The 18,898-nt window shown below is 44.6% G+C and overlaps 1 long non-coding RNA gene across 1 annotated transcript; it reads right to left on the bottom strand.

Moving 5' to 3' along the window:
- Positions 1–818: 818 nt before the first annotated feature.
- Positions 819–17,729, bottom strand: LOC142070606 (uncharacterized). Its single transcript, XR_012666488.1, has 3 exons — positions 17,468–17,729; positions 16,695–16,825; positions 819–2,849 (listed from the first exon to the last, which is right to left on the bottom strand). It is a non-coding gene; the product is annotated as an uncharacterized LOC142070606 (long non-coding RNA).
- Between the last annotated feature and the right edge of the window lie 1,169 nt (positions 17,730–18,898).

Here is an 18,898-nt window from a genome sequence, read left to right as displayed (position 1 = left end):
AGTAAGAGCTTTCCCAGGTTAGAACGGACTGCTTATTTAGAATTTTAATTTTAGACATCTGGTCTCTTTCAGATGTGCTGATCTATTTATAGCAAAATAACTGCACTACATAAATATTGATAGGGCAGCATGGGGCTATAGTTATGACGCAGGGGCACATTCATAGCCCACTGAAATAAACGGGAATCTTTCCATCAGGCCCATAATGACTATCACTTTTTCCCCAAAAAGTTTGTCCTACTTCCATAAAAAGTGGTCTGAAATTTTGCATTGGAAATACATACCGGCATATTAAAGGCTTTGAGGAGTAAAGGCACGGTGAGGATGGAGATGAGGTAAAAAAAGGGGACATAAAATAAAAATCCTGTGGAATGTTATTTTGTAAGTCACAAGAGACAACACTGGAACCACAAGCTATCTAAAATGAACGATCAGAAAAAGAAGACCTAAATCAGGAGAGTTCTGGTCCTTAGATACCAGACAGAGACCATGATATGGGCAGCAATACATCAAGTGATTCTACTGACAGATGTAATAAGATCAGGGCTGATCTTTATTTTCAATGTAAATCATTTACAACAATACAAGTGAAGAGGGCACCAAGTTTATAGAGAGTGTAGGTAAACTTGGGGGGCTCTCATGAGGGTCAGACGTAAAGTGTACCAGTTGGAATTTGCTGGCAATATTCCCTGTGTATTCAAGGCTCCAGAGAGCAAGACCCTACAAACACTGTTAATCCGATTGAAGAAAGACATTGCAAAATCCTCAGGCACAGATTGATTTTAGCAAGAAAGAAAAAGAAGGAGAGCCCCGGAGGTTTACAACTATTTAATTCAAACAGAGAACGGTAACAGGTGTTTAGTTAAAACCAACTTCTCATCATAATTAGCCTAATTATACCAAAATACATTATTTTGTTTATATTCATTTTTAACTGTGGCTATCAATGTTCAACATGCTTATAGTGTTTAAAAAACACACACAAACAAAACAACACCTCCCCAATATCCGTTCCATCAGTTTAGTCAGTCCCTTGCTCATAGTGCTTAGTATTAGAATCGATTTCCACCAGCAGCTCTCTGAATGGCAATCAAGCCATCATAGCTGGCAAAAGCAGGGCCAAGAGGTCTGATTCACTCCCTTACAGGTCAAAGAAGCCAGCCTGTCCAGTATGTCAGCGATAAATTGTTGTACTATTAGATTACGCTGTTCACATCACATGCCCGCTGGAACAGAATTAGATAGGGCCAGATTTTCAAAAGAATAAAGTGTACCCAACTGTAACTGAGGTCAAAAGTAGCTGCAGTTACTCAGCAGTCCAGCCACCTTTAGTACCAAAGAATCAGTAGTATCACTAGTTAATATTCCAGTGAAAATCACAAAAGCCGAGTGTCAAACAGGTGAAAAACAATATTAAAAAGAAGTTATAATAAAACTGGGCTTCTGCAGTGAACTAGCTCTCCAGTCATCAGTGTCTCCTTACTGCATAGCTCAATTAGAAGTATGAATGACCAGTGTGCAGTTTTGGCTTCACATTTGCTCCTTTTCAAAGGAAGAATGAAGTATACTTGGCGAGGTTACCAGCACTCTAGTCATTCTAAAAGCAGCAGCTCTGTAATGTAACTTGGAAGCATCGCTTGAAACTTGGATAATTGTGAAATTGAATGGACAGGTGCCATGGAATATTATTATCCTGCTTGCTTCCTTAGGATGAAGGGGCTGTCTTGAGGAGAGTGAACAGGCAGTTGATGTTAGTCCAGAAGCAATCCATACCAAGAACTCTCTTTGGGGAGTGGAAGGAAAGGCCGAGTGGGCTCAGATGTCCTTCTGAGGCACCCAGGTCTTTCTGGAACAAGTAGCCCACCCAGGTCTTTCTGGAACAGTGCACTTCACTGGGTGCCTCAGAATGTTAGCAGCTCATCAGGGGGATGGGCAGTCTTTTGATCTGTACCTTTGAGCAAATGGCCCAGGTCAGGTGTCATTGCCCTCACAAGAACTCAGAACTTATTTCTCCTCATCTTTAAGAATAAATTACAATGAAATTTCCCAAGAGCAGTCCAGAACTAAGAAAATATCCAACATGAAGAAAAAGGTTTATTCAAAAATTGAGAGGAAAAACAAAAAGATAAATTGTCTGAAAGATCCTTAGGTCTCCTACCCAGCCTCACCTAGGTAGGCCCCAAACGTTTAAGAAGAAATAAGCTGGAGAACCAAATGCTCACGTCCTTTGAGAACCTGGATTTGTTCTTCAAACTGTTGAAGTCCCGTCCTTCTCCAGTTGTCAGTTTGCATCTCCCAGCTTCTGTTGTCAGCCACCTCCTCTTCTCAGGAAATGCCTCCCATTTACACTCTTTGGTCACTTTAAAGCATGATGTGTGATCCTACATTACCATATTGGCCAGAGTGTCACACATTGTGTTTGCATAGGAACAATAATGTTTGCTCAGGTGCAGCAGTCTGGACATTTGATAGGTTGGGGCCTGGCACAATACCCATTGTATACAATATTTAATGAAAGACTCACTCTAGCTCTGCAATCTTTGTGTTTCCAGTTCACTCTCCCATACCTTTGCCTCTCAAATGGCTCCTTATTTGTGCATATTAATGGCCTTATCCCAATTAGGGGGTTATTTGCTGTCACTGCAAGACATAAGGCTATCCTCCTTCAATGGCAGTTTTAAAGGTAACATGAATATATCTCCTTCAGCTTAGTAACTTTGATCTGTATCAAAGATGACTTGAGGAGTGATATCCAATCTGTTACAATGACATAACTGAGAGGATCATTCAAATGCTGGTAAAAATTTTTAACTTCCGGAGTCCCAGTTTCACAGTGAGTTGTGTCAGTCCTGTTTATATAGGAAGGCAAACACACACATGGATTATGCACACCATTAAAACCTGAATGAAGAATCTTGCAAGCATCACACACACTGAATTTGCCATTGGAAATTGAGACTGACATTTAACTATGGCTGGAGTTTGTTTTAATCATTGTCATTTGGAAATCTCAAATCATTGTGCATAGGGTGAGAATGAAGTTAATAAAAGCCTCTCCCTGTTCCAGCAGTCTCTTGGATACAACTATCTTTTAACACACAGGAAGAAACATCCTTGCCCTTCTGATATAAAATGTTAATGACCCATATGAAATGCACCTAGATACCATGCTATAGGCGGCTTAGGATTGTGCAGAAAGAACAACAATAAAGGCTGAGGAAATAAAGAACTTGCTCAGTGTTTCATTTGCAATACTTACAGCTGTGAGCATGGAAGCAACAAACAAAGGCTTTATTTATATTTTTGGCTTGTTTGTTTAAAAGTCAAGAATAATACAGATAATTTCATATCTTTCTATCTAACTGGGACAGGGATAGAAAAGGCCTGCCACCTTGTTATCTAGATGCTAAACCAAATAATGAAGTAACAAATCATCTGAACAATGACATTTCCTCTCTATCGCCTGGGTTAAAGAGGTGTTCAAATGTGTTTTGTTGACCTGATTCACTAGTGCATTATTCTAGTTTTCCACCAGTGTAATTCCTTTATTTCAATGGAGTAACACTGGTGCAAAACAGGAGCAAAACAGTGGGTGAATCAGACCCAGTGTCTTGGAGGGTCTGTTAGTGGACATTTTGATGAAATCGTTACCCACAAACAAAGATGCATCTTAGGTCTGGGTTTTAACACAGTCTAGTTTAAGGCTCCATCAGAGTCCCAGAATAGAATGCTTTGCTCTCAGTCCTTGATAGTCTAAACTTGGCTCTTCCTAGATGCACTGTCCTTGTGGAGCAGTCAATAGCTGTCTTGCAGGTCCACAAAGGGAGAGGCCTGTGAGCTAGCCAGTCCTTTGCAAGGGTTTGTAAGTTAGGACCTCTAGTTCACTAGTACCAATGATTGTTATAGACAGTGACCAGAAGTTTCAGAGTAACAGCCGTGTTAGTCTTTATTCGCAAAAAGAAAAGGAGTATTTGTGGCACCTTAGAGACTAACCAATTTATTTGAGCATGAGCTTTCGTGAGCTACAGCTCACTTCATCGGATGCATACCGTGGAAACTGCAGCAGACTTTATATACACACAGAGAATATGAAACAATACCTCCTCCCACCCCACTGTCCTGCTGGTAATAGCTTATCTAAAGTGATCATCAGGTTGGGCCATTTCCAGCACAAATCCAGGTTTTCTCACCCTCCACCCCCCCACACAAATTCACTCTCCTGCTGGTGATAGCCCATCCAAAGTGACAACTCTTTACACAATGTGCATGATAATCCTGATACATGTTCAACGTCCTGTGTGAAGTGAGGCAGTGGCTTCTGTCCAGGCCAGGTGCTTTCGGTACAAAAAATCACTGTCAGAACGGGCAATTTCAGCAGATGCACCAAGAATTGAATAGGTTAGCAAAGGCTGAACTATTGTTTTGTCTTCTGTGTGTAGCCCCTTCATGTGACTACGGAGGCCTATTTCTGTGTCTGTGCTCTACCTTTTGTGAACATGGAGAGAGGACTGTAAGTTTCAGGGCTGTCTACAAATTTGAATATGCATTAAGGTAAAGGCAAAAAAGCAAATCTGTACTACATATCTACTCTCAGCACTATCACCTGCATGTGATTCAACTAGAGATTTCTGAACCAGAACATTGGATCTCAATATCCCTAAAATGTGGATCCCAGGGGAGAGCCCTGTACATGCTATGGACATAGCTGGTGTAAAAGAGCATAGCTCCTTTGAAGTCAAGGGAATTACACCAACTCAGGATCTGGCTCTGTGTGTCCTAGTCACTATCATGGGGTGAACAAAAAGCCCTGGATCTGAACTATGGACCCGTCTCTAATTTTAAATAGGCAAAAAATAAATCGTGTACTCTTATTTCTCTCTGAAAGACACAATGCCACACCCTGGAAATTTCCACACCAGGACCAGAAGAGATTGTATTTTAATGAAGTAACCTGATATTTAAAGCTTCCTACTCTGAAACAGCTGTAAAGAAACTAAGAAAGGCTACACAGGGACAGAGAAGTGAAGAGAACCATTCTGATTAATGAAAGAAGTGTGTAACAATAGATGAATTAATCAATAACTATGTAGACGCTAGTGGAACAGTTGCCAACCAGCCTGGAAAGTTTCTTTCTTGCGTAACAGAGTCAAACTCTAAGTGCTTTATTGCTCAACAGGGTAATTTTCTTCTTAAGCCTTAAGCTTTGCATTTTGCCTGTAATTACTGACTTTTCAAAAATGTTGGCCCTTTTGTTTGCATTTTGTTTTCTTCCTTAGATGAAAGGGAGGAAAAAATGGCAAATGAAACTGACTTGGTAAGTGACTTTGGGTGCCCTACATTGAAATACCTGTGGCAAAGAAAGAAGAATGTGTAATGGGACCTATTTTGAAATCTGAACTCATAGCTTAGGTCTCCCAAAGAGGTGAACATACACCTGCTGGATTTATGAACTGGCTCTCCTGGACACACATCAGATAAATGCACAAGGAATGTATTATTTGCACTTCGACTACCAGCTCCATTGTTCTTGGTGCTGTATGAGACACACCCGCACTGGCTCTGATCAAGCTAGTGCACTACAAACAGAATGTAGCTGCAGTTGTATGAGGAGCTAGATGCCCCTTCTGCCGCTTGTGTCACTGCGAGTATACCTGATTTTTGAGTGCTAGCATGATCACAGCTAGCATGATTGCACCCCCAGCTCAAAGTGCAGACTCACCCAGAGTCAGAGTCCCTGTCCTGAAGAGTTTACAGTCTAAACAGACAGACAAGGTTGATAAAGAATGGGAGAGGTAAGTGACCTACCCAAGGTCACACAGGTCAGTGCCAGCTGGGAATAGGACCTATAGCTCCGGTCTCCTGACTCCTAGTCAAGTGCCTATTCCACTACACCATGCTGAATGTGGGGCTTACACACACTCTGTGGGTCGGCCCACACATTTGTCATGGGTAAGCATAGGCGAGCCGTCTGTATCGTAATAGTCACATAAGTTATCCCAGTGAGTGTAAGTTGGTCAGAAAAGCAGGTGTTGGTGGGTGTCTGTGCCTATAGCAGTGGAACCTACACCAATTCAGCAAGTAGATGTCTAGAAAGAATTTTGTTAAACACAGAGAGACCAGTTCTCCTTCTCACTCACATGTAGATCAGGAGTAACTTAACTGAAGTCATAGATTCATAGATATGAAGGTCAGAAGGGACCATTATGATAATCTAATCTGACCTCCTGCACAATGCAGGCCATGGAATCTCACCTACACACTCCTGCAATAAATCTCTCACCTATGTCTGAGCTACTGAAGTCCTCAAATCGTGGTTTCAAGACTCCAAGGCGCAGAGAATCCTCTAGCAAGTGACCCGTGCCCCATGCTGCAGAGGAAAGGGAAAACCCCCCAGGGCCTCTTCCAATCTGCCCTGGAGGAAAATTCCTTCCCACCCCAAATATGGCGATCAGCTGAACCCTGAGCATATGGGCAAGATTCACCAGCCAGATACCCAGGAAAGAATTCTCTGTAGTAATTCAGATCCTATCCCATCACAGGCCATTGGGCCTATTTACTATGAATATTTAAAGATCAATTAATTGCCAAAATCATGTTATCCCATCATACCTTCTCCTCCATAAACTTATCGAGTTTAATCTTGAAGCCAGATAGGTCTTTTGCCCCCACTGCTTCCCTTGGAAGTCAGTCAAGTTATACTGGTGGGCAGGGGTGGCGAGTTATATGGGCCTGTGGTGCCCGGGCTCCAGGAATATTCAGGGCCTGGGGACCCAGCTCCACCAATGTTCAGGGCCGGGTCTCTTCCCCAGCCCCGCCTGCTGCCCCCACGTGCCTCCCCCGAAGTGTCTCCCAGCCCCACCTGCTGCCCCCAGGTGATTTAAAAGGGCCAGGGGCCCCTGGTTGCCGCTGTCACCGCTGGCAGTGCAGTGGGGCTAAGGCGACTTCCTGCCTGCCCTCACTCCGTGCCACTCTCAGAAGCAGCCGGCATGTCCCTGTGGCCCTGAGGGTGGGGGGTGTCTCCCTGTGTTGCTCCCGCCCTGAGCGCTGACTCTGCAGCTCCCATTGACCGGGAACTGTGGCCAGTGGGAGATGTGGGGGTGGTGCCTGCGGGCAGCAGTGCGCGGAGACCCCTGGCCCTCCCACCTAGGTGCCGCTGCCAGAGGGGTGTGTGGGTTGCTTTCAGGAGCCACCCGAGATAAGCGCCACACCCCTCACCCTTTCCTGCACCCCAACCCCCTGTCCCAACCCAGAGCACACCCAAACTCCCTCCCAGAGCCTGCCCCCCCTCCAGCACCCCAACCCCCTGCCCCAGCCCAGAGCCCACACCCAAACTCCCTCCCAGAGCCCGCCCCCCCAGCACCCTAACCCTCTGCCCCAGCCCAGAGCCCACACCCAAACTCCCTCCCAGAGCCCGACCCCTCCCCCTCCTGCACCCAAACTCCCTCCCAGAGCCTTAGGCAGGTGTGTGGGGGGGTGGGACTTGGACCCTTTCTGGGCACCACCAAAAATTATACTAATCTGACACCCCTGGGGAGAAGTGGGTCCAGAAGGAAACGCAACAACGGTAAGAGTGAGAGATAACATAGTGGAAACATTCTCTTATATGCTGTGTTCTGATGCTTTCCCCCCACTTCATCCCATGTCATTCTGTCAGCATATAATTTACATTCTTTTTGCATAACTCACTAAATACTTAATCACTGCAACTCTGCTTTACCACAGACACCCATTTATGCAAGCATTCTGACCAATTTACACTTGATGTGTAAGTCATAATTCTGCTGAATTTGGCCCAGAGATTTAAATTGCAGATGGTTCATGTGTTACAACTTCTTGCTGTTCAGAGCTACCCCACTGTGTAAAGAAATTAAGATACAGGAACTATTTGATAGCAAATTGTCCATTTACTATCTTGTCAGAAAAATATATCCAAATCCCAAACTTTCTCTTATGCTGGCTAAATAATACTCACAGAAGAGTTATCAGGTGAAAAATGAAGGTGATTTGGATTCTGAAAAGCCTTAAGAGACAAGGTGGGTGACAGATTTCAGAGTAACAGCCGTGTTAGTCTGTATTTGCAAAAAGAAAAGGAGGACTTGTGGCACCTTAGAGACTAACCAATTTATTTGAGCATAAGCTTTTGTGAGCTACAGCTCACTTCATCGGATGCATACTGTGGAAAGTGTAGAAGATCTTTTTATACACACAAAGCATGAAAAAATACCTCCCCCCACCCCACTCTCCTGCTTAGGTAATAGCTAATTCAAAACAAAAGGTGAGTTACCTCGAAATAAAACTGATTCCGTTCACACGACCAAACCAGTTTTTTCGATTTAAAGGGCTCTTTAGTCCGATTTCTGTACTCCACCTCGGCAAGTGGAGTAGCGCTAAAATCGAGATCGCAGTTCCAGGTTATAGGTACCGTGGATGCAATTTGACGTTATTGGCTATCTCAGAATGCTCTCTTGTGACTGCTCTGGACAACACTCTCAACTCTGATGCACTAGCCAGGTAGGCATTAAAAGCCCTGGGAACTTCTGAATTTCCTGTTTGGTCACCATCAGCACAGGCGACCATTCAGTCCTGGATTTGCAGACGAGCTCCAGCATGGTCCGAACGGGAGGTACTGGATCTCATCGCATGTTGGGGAGACAAATCTGTTATGGCAGAACTACGTTCCAAAAAAAGAAACGCAAATACGTATGCTAAAGTCTCCAGGGCCATGAGGGAAAGAGGCTACTCCAGGGACACAGAGCAGTGTCGTACAAAAATCAAGGAGTTCAGGCAAGTGTACCAAAAAGCCGAATGGGTGCTCTGGGTCACAGCCCCATACATGCTGCTTCTACCGTGAGCTGCATGCAATTATGGTGGGGGGGGGGTGACACCACCACTACTCCACCACTGTCTGTGGACACCTGCAAGGGGGGAGTAGCATGGAGCGAGGAGGATGAGTTTTTGGAGGACGAAGAGGAGGAGGAGGAGGAGGACAGTGCACAGGCGGGAAGTGGGGAATCTGTTTTCCCCTCTAGCCAGGAACTATTCTTAACGCTGGAGCCAATAGCTTCCCCCCACTCCCAAGGTGGGCTCCTGGACCATGGAGAAGGCACTTCTGGTGAGTGAGAGCTTGATCGGAGCCACGCGGTGGGGGGAAACCCAGCCACGCTGGGCTGTTTGCGTTTAGTTTAAAGGGCTCATCCCTGCTCAGAGCCTCATCGGAGCCACGCGGTGTGTGTGGGGGGGGGGGGGGGGAAGAGGGTGCTGTGTGAAGCGATCATCCCAGAGAGCATGCAGGCTCTCCTTTTATATGGAAAACCCACTAGGCATTGCTTGCTATGGGAAAGGGGGCCCAGCAGTTTGAAAGCATTGAAATGAATGTCTAAGAAGCAGAATGCTGCGTGCCCCTAGGGCTTACCATGGCTGCCTGCAAGCTGAATTCTGTTGCCTGGCTGCACGTGATGGCTTACTCACACCAAAGTGGCAGGCACTTCAGTATAAGAGGCAAAATGCGAACTTGTACAGAAAGAACATGTGCTGTGTACTATGAATTGCCTGTGTCACTGAGAAACAGTGTCCCCTTTGTTCTCTAAAATGTATCTTTTAAAATACTACCCTCCCTTTTTCTCCTCCCGCAGGTGCAAGTGTTTCAACGAGGCCCCTATCTACTCAGTCCCAGAGGCTGGTCCAGATTAGAAGGTGGAAAAAATGAACTCGGGACGACATGTTTGCCGAGCTCATGCAGTCCTCCCGCACTGACAGTCCCGTAAAGTGTCCCGCGGAGTCCCGTAAAGTGTTACATGAATACAAAGAGAGGAGGGACGAGTGCGATGAGAGCAGGCAGGATGCTATGGTCAAGCTCATGGGGGAGCAAACTGACATGCTCTGCTGTATGGTGAATCTAATGCGGGAAAGGCAGCAAGACCACAGACTGCCACTGCAGCCCCTGTATAACCGCCTTCCCTCCTCCCCAAGATTCATAGCCTCCTCACCCAGATGCCCAAGAACATGGTGGGGGAGGCTACGGGGACCCACACAGTCAGCCCCAGAGGATTGCACAAGCAGCAGAAAGCTGGCATATCCAAAATTTTAATTTGGTTTCTGGACTTGTCCTTCCCTCCTCCTCCACCCGCTAACCCACTACCCCACCCTCCCCCATCTAGCCTCTGATTTCTCTCAGTGTTTTGTGCAACAATTAATAAAGAACGTTTTTTAAACAATTGTGACTTTATATCCTTTCATATACGTAGGGGGCAGGTAACTTTAAGAGAAACAAACACAACTGTCACACCGTACCCTGGCCAGTCATGAAACTGGCTTTCAAAGCTTCTCTGATGTGCAGCGTGCCCTGCTGTGCTCTTCTAATCACCCTGTTGTCTGGCTGTGTGAAACTGGCCGCTAGGCAAGTTTCCTCAACCTCCCACCCCGCCATAAACGTCTCCCCCTCACTCTCATAGATATTGTGGAGCACACAACAAGCAGCAATTACAATTGGAATATTGGTTGTGCTGAGATCTAACCAAGTCAGTAAACTGCACCAGCGCGCTTTCAAACGTCCAAACGCACATTCTACCACCATTCTGCACTTGCTCAGCCTATAGTTGAACTGCTCCTTACTACTGTCCAGGGTGCCTGTGTACAGCTTCATAAGCCATAGCATTAAGGGGTAGGCTGGGTCCCCGAGGATAACTATAGGCATTTCAACATCCCCAACAGTAATTTTCTGGTCTGGGAAGTAAGTTCCTTCCTGCAGCTGGTCAAACAGACCAGAGTTCCTGAAGATGCGAGCGTCATGCACCTTTCCCAGCCACCCCACGTTGATGTCGGTGAAATGTCCCTTGTGATTCACCAGTGCTTGCAGCACCATGGAAAAGTACCCCTTCTGGTTTGGGGGCCAAGATAGGGATATGCGTTCCGTCTATCACCCCACCGCAGTTAGGGAACCCCAGCGCATTAAAGCTATCCACAGTGGTCTGCACATTTCCCAAAGTCACTACCCTTGATAGAAGCTGGTCAATGATTGTGTTGGCTACTTGCAGCACAGCAGCCCCCACAGTAGATTTGCCCACTCCAAACTGATTCCCGACTGACTGGTAGCTGTCAGGCGTTGCAAGCTTTCACAGGGCTATGGCCACTCGCTTCTCAGCTGCTCTCATTTTGAGGGCTGCTCTCATTTTGGTGTCTTTGCGCTTCAGGGCAGGGGACAGCAAGTCACAAAGTTCCATGAAAGTGGCCCTACGCATACGAAAGTTTCGCAGCCACTGGGAATCATCCCATACCTGCAACACTATGGGGTCCCACCAGTCTGTGCTTGTTTCCTGGGCCCAGAATCGGCAATCCACAGCATGAACCTGGCCCAACACCACCCTGATCTCCCAAGCGCCACATGTCGTGCTTCTAGGAACATCTGTGCCCATGTCCTCATCAGTAGAGTAATTGCGCTGTCGTTGCTTCCTCGCCCGGTTTTGCAGGTACTGCGCATGCTGCTGGATAACGCACGAGGTATTTACAATGGTCAAAACTACAGCAGAGATCTGAGCGGGCTCCATGGCTATGGTGCCTGCATGGGTAATCCTGGAAAAAGGGTGCAAAATGTAGGAGAGCAGAGTGGCAGCGGAAGAGGTGCTGTTCGGTTCACAATAGCCGAAAAAAGGCGGGAAATGGTTGTGTTCTGTGGTTTTCAAGGAGATGGGAGCCCAGGACAGACAACATGGGGAAGTTCAGTAGCGCGGCAAGAGCGGAAGAGGAGAGTTGGAGGCGGAAGCTGTGCTGCTCAGTTCACGATGGCCGAGCAGAGTTCGCAGCAGAAGCGTTTGATGAGGAAGAGAAAGAGTAGATACTAGAGATTACATAGGAAGATGAGAGGAAATGAGAGGTGGATTCACAGTAGCAGGAGAGCATCAGTGCACCGTCTGCTGAAAGCAGTATGGCGTCTGCACGCCAAAAAGGCGCGAAACGATTGTCTGCCGTAGCTTTCACGAAGGGAGGAGCGACTGATGACACACACCCAGAAACACCCACAAGAAAGTTTTTGCCTCATCATGCACTGGGAGCTTAACCCAGAATTCCAGCGGGTGGCGGGGACTGTGGGATAGCTACCCACAGTGCACAGCTCTGACATTTGATGCTAGCCTCGGTAATGTGGATGCCCTCCACCAAATTCACATGCTTTAGTGGGGACACAGAAGACCGAATGTATAAAATCGCTTCCGAAAATTCTAATATAATAATTTCAAAATAATTTCATGCTGTAGACGTACCCTATCTTACACAGGGCTCTTCTTCAGGTCTTTTGTTCAGGCCTTAAGGCAGAACAATGGGAAATGTTCAGGCTAAGGAAGATGCTAGTAGGTGCCCTGAATGGCTCAGAGATTGGATAGTAGGATGTGGAGTGTCTCACCTCCAAGTCTTCAAGTCAAATATGACACCAAGATCAGTAAAGACTGAAAATCATTATGAGGTTCAGGTTGTTTGGTGGCCCATATGACAAGTGTTAGGGTTTCAGTCCACTTTCTAGTAGGCAGGTGGGCACATCATAGAAGTTCACATCATAAAAGGCACTCCTAGCAAAAAAGCTGTAACTGTAACAAATGTGGAGACAGAAGTTTTTTCTCCTGCCTTTAGGTAATTGGTAAGGACTTGCCTACATGGGGAAGCTATGGTGTGGTTGAGGTAGGAATGAATGTAAAGTGCTATAGCTATTCTGGAATAATTCCCTGTATGGACACACTTATTCCAGAATAAGAGTTTATCTACCTGGGGATACTCGGGAAAGTAAATCCAAATTAGCTCTTAAAGTGCATTTGTTAAACCACATTAAACCCCCTGTGTGGATGCTCCTATTAAAAATTAAAGTGACCGTACTTTGATTTAGTTTTAAACACTTTGGAAATTAATTAAACTAAATCGAAATTAAGGCCACTTTAATTCTGAATGAGAGTCTCCTCACACAGGTTCAGTGTGGCTTAACTAATCCACTTCGAATTCATACCTCTAGTTCACCTGGATTATCTTTCCTGAGTGTCCCTGTGTAGCTAGGCCCAAAGAATGTCCACACGGGGAGCTATTGTGGAATAGCAATGCTGGTCAATTCCCCTGTGTAGATAAGACCATTGGTAGGATGGCATGTAGAAACTCATACTGGCAATGCCTCTGCTTTGCCTGGTCTGCTGATGAACAGAATTGGTCTACCCTGAGGACTGTCAGCGTGGCACCTGTTAGACTACCAGTTCTAAATTAAATTAAGAGCGAGTAAGTGACTTTGCATGATATCTAGGATGAGCTTAAAAATGACCATCATTGCACATGATGCCAGTGCATCCTGATACTTTGCTGCTGGGGGCGGTTCTCATACTGCCAGAAATCGACACAATAAAGAATTTTCAGGCACTTGCACATCACAAAGCCTCCCATTCTGTCTCTGGCCCTGCTGCCGTTCTCCCGCAATCCACCGAGGAGGAGACGTAATGAAGAGTGGGTGTGGGTGGCATTATTTTTAGGCAAAGGGGAAAGCTGACCCTTTTCAGAGAACTCTTCATATAGAGAATGGTTCCAACACCGTCCAAAAATGAGCTTAGGGAATCAACACTTAATGAGCAAGACCAATGTGCACTGAGGGGCTGTAGTTACTTCTGATTTTCATCAGCATAAAGGAGAGAAGAATCAGGCCAATGATATATGTGTACCTTGGAATAGTGCTTGTCAACCTGTACCATACTACGGCCCCCTCTTACAACAAGATAGAATTTTGGGACCTCCCTCCCATTTAGCCATAAAGAAACAGAGGGTGGGCATCACCCCCTTGAACCTTGTTTGCAATCCCCAGTTTGAGAAAACTGTGCGTTTAAATCTGAGCCTGCCTGCACTAGCCTTTAGAGCGCTCAGCAAGAGCAGTTTTACCAAGACTTGGGATGAATCTGAATCAATGAGTTGAAGTTGAGACACTTCATATCCCATCACCAATCCCCTGAGCCCTCTACCACCCTTGCTAGTTTCTGTGCTAAGCTGTTTATTTCCCATATCCATAAAACTCTTCAGTGGAGCTTGGCAGGCCTTAAATCATTTGATCAGGTTTTTGTGTTTTTTAAGAACTCGGATCATTTTTTCCCTCCTCCTCCCAATCTCGACAGCTCTCCCTCACGTATTATTTAACCAATACAAAGAAAATCCCACCTGCAAGCAAGCAGGCTCTTAGTTTGTAAGAGGAAAGCTACAGTTTAACCCAGAAGAGATGCTAATCACTACTCACGTTATAATCACTCCATCTAATTAAAAACAAAGAGTAAGCACCAAATTCAAAAGCAACGTCAATGCTGGTGTGAGTTACGCATTGTGAACTTACATGCCAAGGGGCCGTAAGAGAGAGCAGATAGCAGGAAAAGCAACAAACAGGAGGAATTAGGAGTGCATGAAAGAGTAAGTGCCCCTCCCATCAAGATTTATGTTGCACTACCTCACATCCTCATATTGATAGTCTTTCCTGCTATGCCTCCCCCCGACATGTCATTTATATCTGCATCCCAACATGTGTAATAATCACCACTGAGGTCACTCCTGACAGTGGCCCTCAGCTACTACAAAAAATTATATACACAGAGACCATTGTTTCATGGTCTCTGTGTATATAATGTCTTCTGCAGTTTCCACAGTATGAAGAAAAGGAGTACTTGTGGCACCTTAGAGACTAACCAATTTATTTGAGCATGAGCTTTCGTGAGCTACAGCTGAAGTGAGCTGTAGCTCACGAAAGCTCATGCTCAAATAAATTGGTTAGTCTCTAAGGTGCCACAAGTACTACTTTTCTTTTTGCGAATACAGACTAACACAGCTGTTACTCTGAAACCTTTGTTATGAGACCTTACAAGAGACCTTTTGCCTAAAGCATATTCCAGTTACATCATATTCACACTCATAAGCATATGAGTATGCATCCGATGAAGTGAGCTGTAGCTCACGAAAGCTTATGCTCTCATAAATTTCATAGAATACCAGGATTGGGAGGGACCTCAGGAGGTCATCTAGTCCAACCCCCTGCTCAAAATAGGACCAATCCCCAATTTTTTGCCCCAGATCCCTAACTGGCCCTCTCAAGGATTGAACTCAAAACCCTGGGTTTAGCAGGCCAATGCTCAAACCACTGAGCTAATTTGTTAGTCTCTAAGGTGCCACAAGCACTCCTTTTCTTTTTACTCATAAGCGTATTTCCATAAAATATATGGAGTGTGTCACACCATGCTTTAAGGCTTCTTTTTCAATATTTCTTTTTGCTGCACTAATACTGTGATGTACAAAAGGGGTGAAGACAGAACCAAGATGAATTATCTTTAGCAAATGCCTGATCTGCAGTGTATTATGGGTGATCCTCTGCTAGCCCTTTGACCCCAGAGGAAGATCCTTTCCTGCACTGACAGGGAGATGGACCACACAACCCAACTGCTCTTTTCCCTCTTTAGATTCTGTGACCACAGTGATCAAAACTGGCTATAGCTGAGGAGTCACATGAAAAGGGATTATTGCATCCTACTCAAGTCCTCTGTTTCAGCACAGAACAAGCGCACAACATGGGTAGCAGCAACTGAAGCTTCCCCCCAGGTAAATGTGCCTCAAATCTATGCAAACGGGACTGCCTCTAGTATTGAGAGGGCAGTACAAAAGCTTCTATAGCCCATTCAGTCCTTGATCCTTTCTGGGATGCCCACCAACAAGTGCCAGTTGTGAGATGGCCAAATATCTATTGTGAAGTGGATTGAGACCCACCAAATTAATATCAAACAGGCTACACAGCCAATCATTTCCAGCCTTTAACAACAGAAGTGCTACTGAGCCAATTCTTTTCACCCTTGTAGACTTTAGACATGCAGTGTATACAATGAGCTTAACTGGAAGAGCTATGTTAATCTCATTTTGTCAAATCAAAGGTAGGAATTTGTACAGCTGCGCAAGCTATCCAATGCAATAAACTGGCAGCCAAATATCTGCTATTAAATTAATTGCTGCTATCCCAGGTGAAAGGGAGATTACTCTCTTGGCTAGAGTCTAAAGTAAGAGATGACTTTATGGACCTGAGTCCGGTTTCACTTTCACATGTGTAAATCAGAGCTGCTCCTCTGAAGTCAATGGAATTAAAACAAGATCAGAATCAGGTTGGTTTTCTCTACGCCTATAGGTTCTAATTTAGCAAATCTCTCAGTATGTGCTTAACTTTACGCATGCAAGATTCCCCTACTGAAGTCAATGGGACTATCTATGCATATGCCTGAAGTGCTTGGCTGGGCTGAGTCCCATGTGCTCAGCACTGAGCCCCAGGTGCTTGAAGTTAAACATGTGAGCTGAAATGCTTTTCTGGAACAGAGTTGCTGTCCTCCCCATCTCTGTTTATGAACCTGAACCTCTCCAGGTCCAAAATAATTTTTTTTTTAAAAAGCATTGGCACACAGAAATACAAACCCAGTCAGCAACTAGCTTCAGAAGGAGAAAAACTATGGGAACTCAAAGAGTGACATACAGGAAATATGTCAAAACAAACCCACTGGGCTCTTATTTACACTGGTGTAACTCAGGAGTAACTCCACGAAATCAGTGCGGTTTATACTGCAGCAAAACCAATGTTAGAGCAGAGTTAGGCCCACAAGGTACATATTTTAAAAAAATCCTTGTACATGATATTCATACCTTAGATAATTAAGAAGAATCTAGCTTACCTGTACGCTGTTTGTCTTCTTTTTTTGGTCCTCACTCATCTTGGACTGTTAATATAGGCAGCTCAGTTTCACTTGTTTCTAGCTGGTTTCATTTCCTGGTTCTCATGCCCTAGCTCAGTGGTGCTGGGCTTCTGACAGGAAGAAAGAAAGGCAGAAAGATTTTAAAAGTTTTAATTGAAATCAAAATAGTGAAACACTTCTATTCTTATCAGGGTATTTATCTCCAACAGCATTTTGTGTGTGAACAGTGATTGAAAGGTTGGGATTTTCCAGAAGCATAAGGGAGGTGGGTGCCAAACTTTTATAGGCTTCCTTGAAAAGTCCCAACCTAAGGCCTTAGTTTGAGACAGACTTTATGACAGTGTCCTTTAAAGAAAGGGGAACATTTTATTCTTTCCCTGCCAAGCCCATCTCTTTCAAGACCTTGAGTTGCCTTTGCAAGAATGTCAGATAGATACACTGAACTCATAAATCATTATTTATCTGTACTTCAGTAGCGTCCAGTGATCCATTGCACTAGGCACTATATAAACGTCAAAGGAATACATTTTAATCAACAATTCTTCACAGATAAGACTGATCACATTTAGATTGCACTGGCTAGCTACAAGGGAAGAAAACCACGTCATTTCTGGCTGAGTTACAAATCATTTCACTCACTGCGAAGTGGAGTGGGGAGAGATGTGTTTGGGGAGCTTCTGGGTCCTATGTGTTAGTTAGACCCATGATCCTCCTGAATCAGAAAAACAAACAAACAAACAAACAAACCTCACCACACAACAGTGGATCCAGTATCATCCCACTTGATGGAAATCATTAATGCCTTCCTTAAAGGTAGCAAGTTTAAACTTCTGTTTGGTTTTTAAGTTTTGTTTCCAAGCTAGAAAAGCCTTGAACGTTAGGTTGTCTCAAAAAATTTCTGGGCCATTGACACAGAACATTCATTGCTTTGAAAATGCTGACCCAATTGTCTTCAAACTTGGCTTGTTTTGCAGCTCTCATTGAAAGTTTAATCCAGCCCAATATGAAATTGGACCCGAGTGTACATAAAGTTGTATAAGGAATTTCAGGTTGTATTAACTGACAAATAATTTAACAGTACATAAAGGCTTTGGATGTTTAAGGCACAGGTACAAAGGGCAGAGTTACTGAAAAGTTAAGCGTTCACTATTAACAGTATTTCTTGACTTCCAAACGCTTGCTTTCCAAACTTAAATACTGGGCAGATGCTAGATTTTTTGCACAGAAAAAGCCCCCTTACAAATGGCCTCACTGAGGGATCACTTCCCCACCACCCTTCAAACAATACAGCTGTCTCAGGGGTAGAGCATGGCAGCTGTTAATAACACTACATAACAATTTAGTGCAGTAAATGAAGAATATTGTAAGCAATGAAACTGCAAGGAAAATTTAGGTTTACAGAATGCAATTATTCAAAATGGAATTTGGCCAAGAGACCGGGGTTTGGGTTGCTATTCTTGAGAAAAGGGTCTTCAGATCTTTAAAAAATCAATGGTATTCAGTTTTCTTGCTCAGTAGAAAGATAGCACCTCTAGCCTCAGAGGGCAGCTGAATACCCTACTGAGGTATTGGCTTAACAGTCTCAGAGAGGAAGTGACACTTGCTGAATCAGTGTCACTTCCTGCTGCAACATCCACATTTTCAGAGGTCTCCCATCCAAGCACTGACCAATCTGAAAACTGTTTAGTTAATGAGATGTGATGAGGTCACACCCTGAGATGCCACAGCTGTTAGCTTTAGATTGACATAAAGTTATGCCTCAGGTTGAGACCTGCTACAAATCAAGGCACTGAGATTCAATAGCAAGGGACATAAACTATTAATAAAGTTAATAGCTTATTATCCTTGGGTGAAATGCTTGCCCCACTGCAGTCTATGGGAGTTTTTTCATTGGTATCAACAAGGCCAAGTTTTCACCCCTTGTCTGCACTGCATAGATATTCACACACATTGTGCAAACCCAAGTCCTAACCCAGCTTGCACTGATCTCTGTACAAAACCTGGAAACAATTCCTGAAGGAAGTGGGGAGCTAGCTCTCTGGTTATTCCAATGTCTTAGTGAGAAATCTGGAGGAGATAGTCCCAGAACCTGACACATAGTGCAGCAAACTGAAACAGGTTCTATCCAGAAACAGTGGTAAGTATGTACAGGCTACCTTCAGAAACTTGCACATTGAATAATT

Source organism: Caretta caretta, chromosome 1 (genome assembly GCF_965140235.1).
Source record: "Caretta caretta isolate rCarCar2 chromosome 1, rCarCar1.hap1, whole genome shotgun sequence".
Lineage (NCBI taxonomy): Eukaryota > Metazoa > Chordata > Testudines > Cheloniidae > Caretta > Caretta caretta.
Note: the sequence above shows the minus strand (reverse complement) of the source record. Positions and strands in the feature narration are given on the sequence as shown.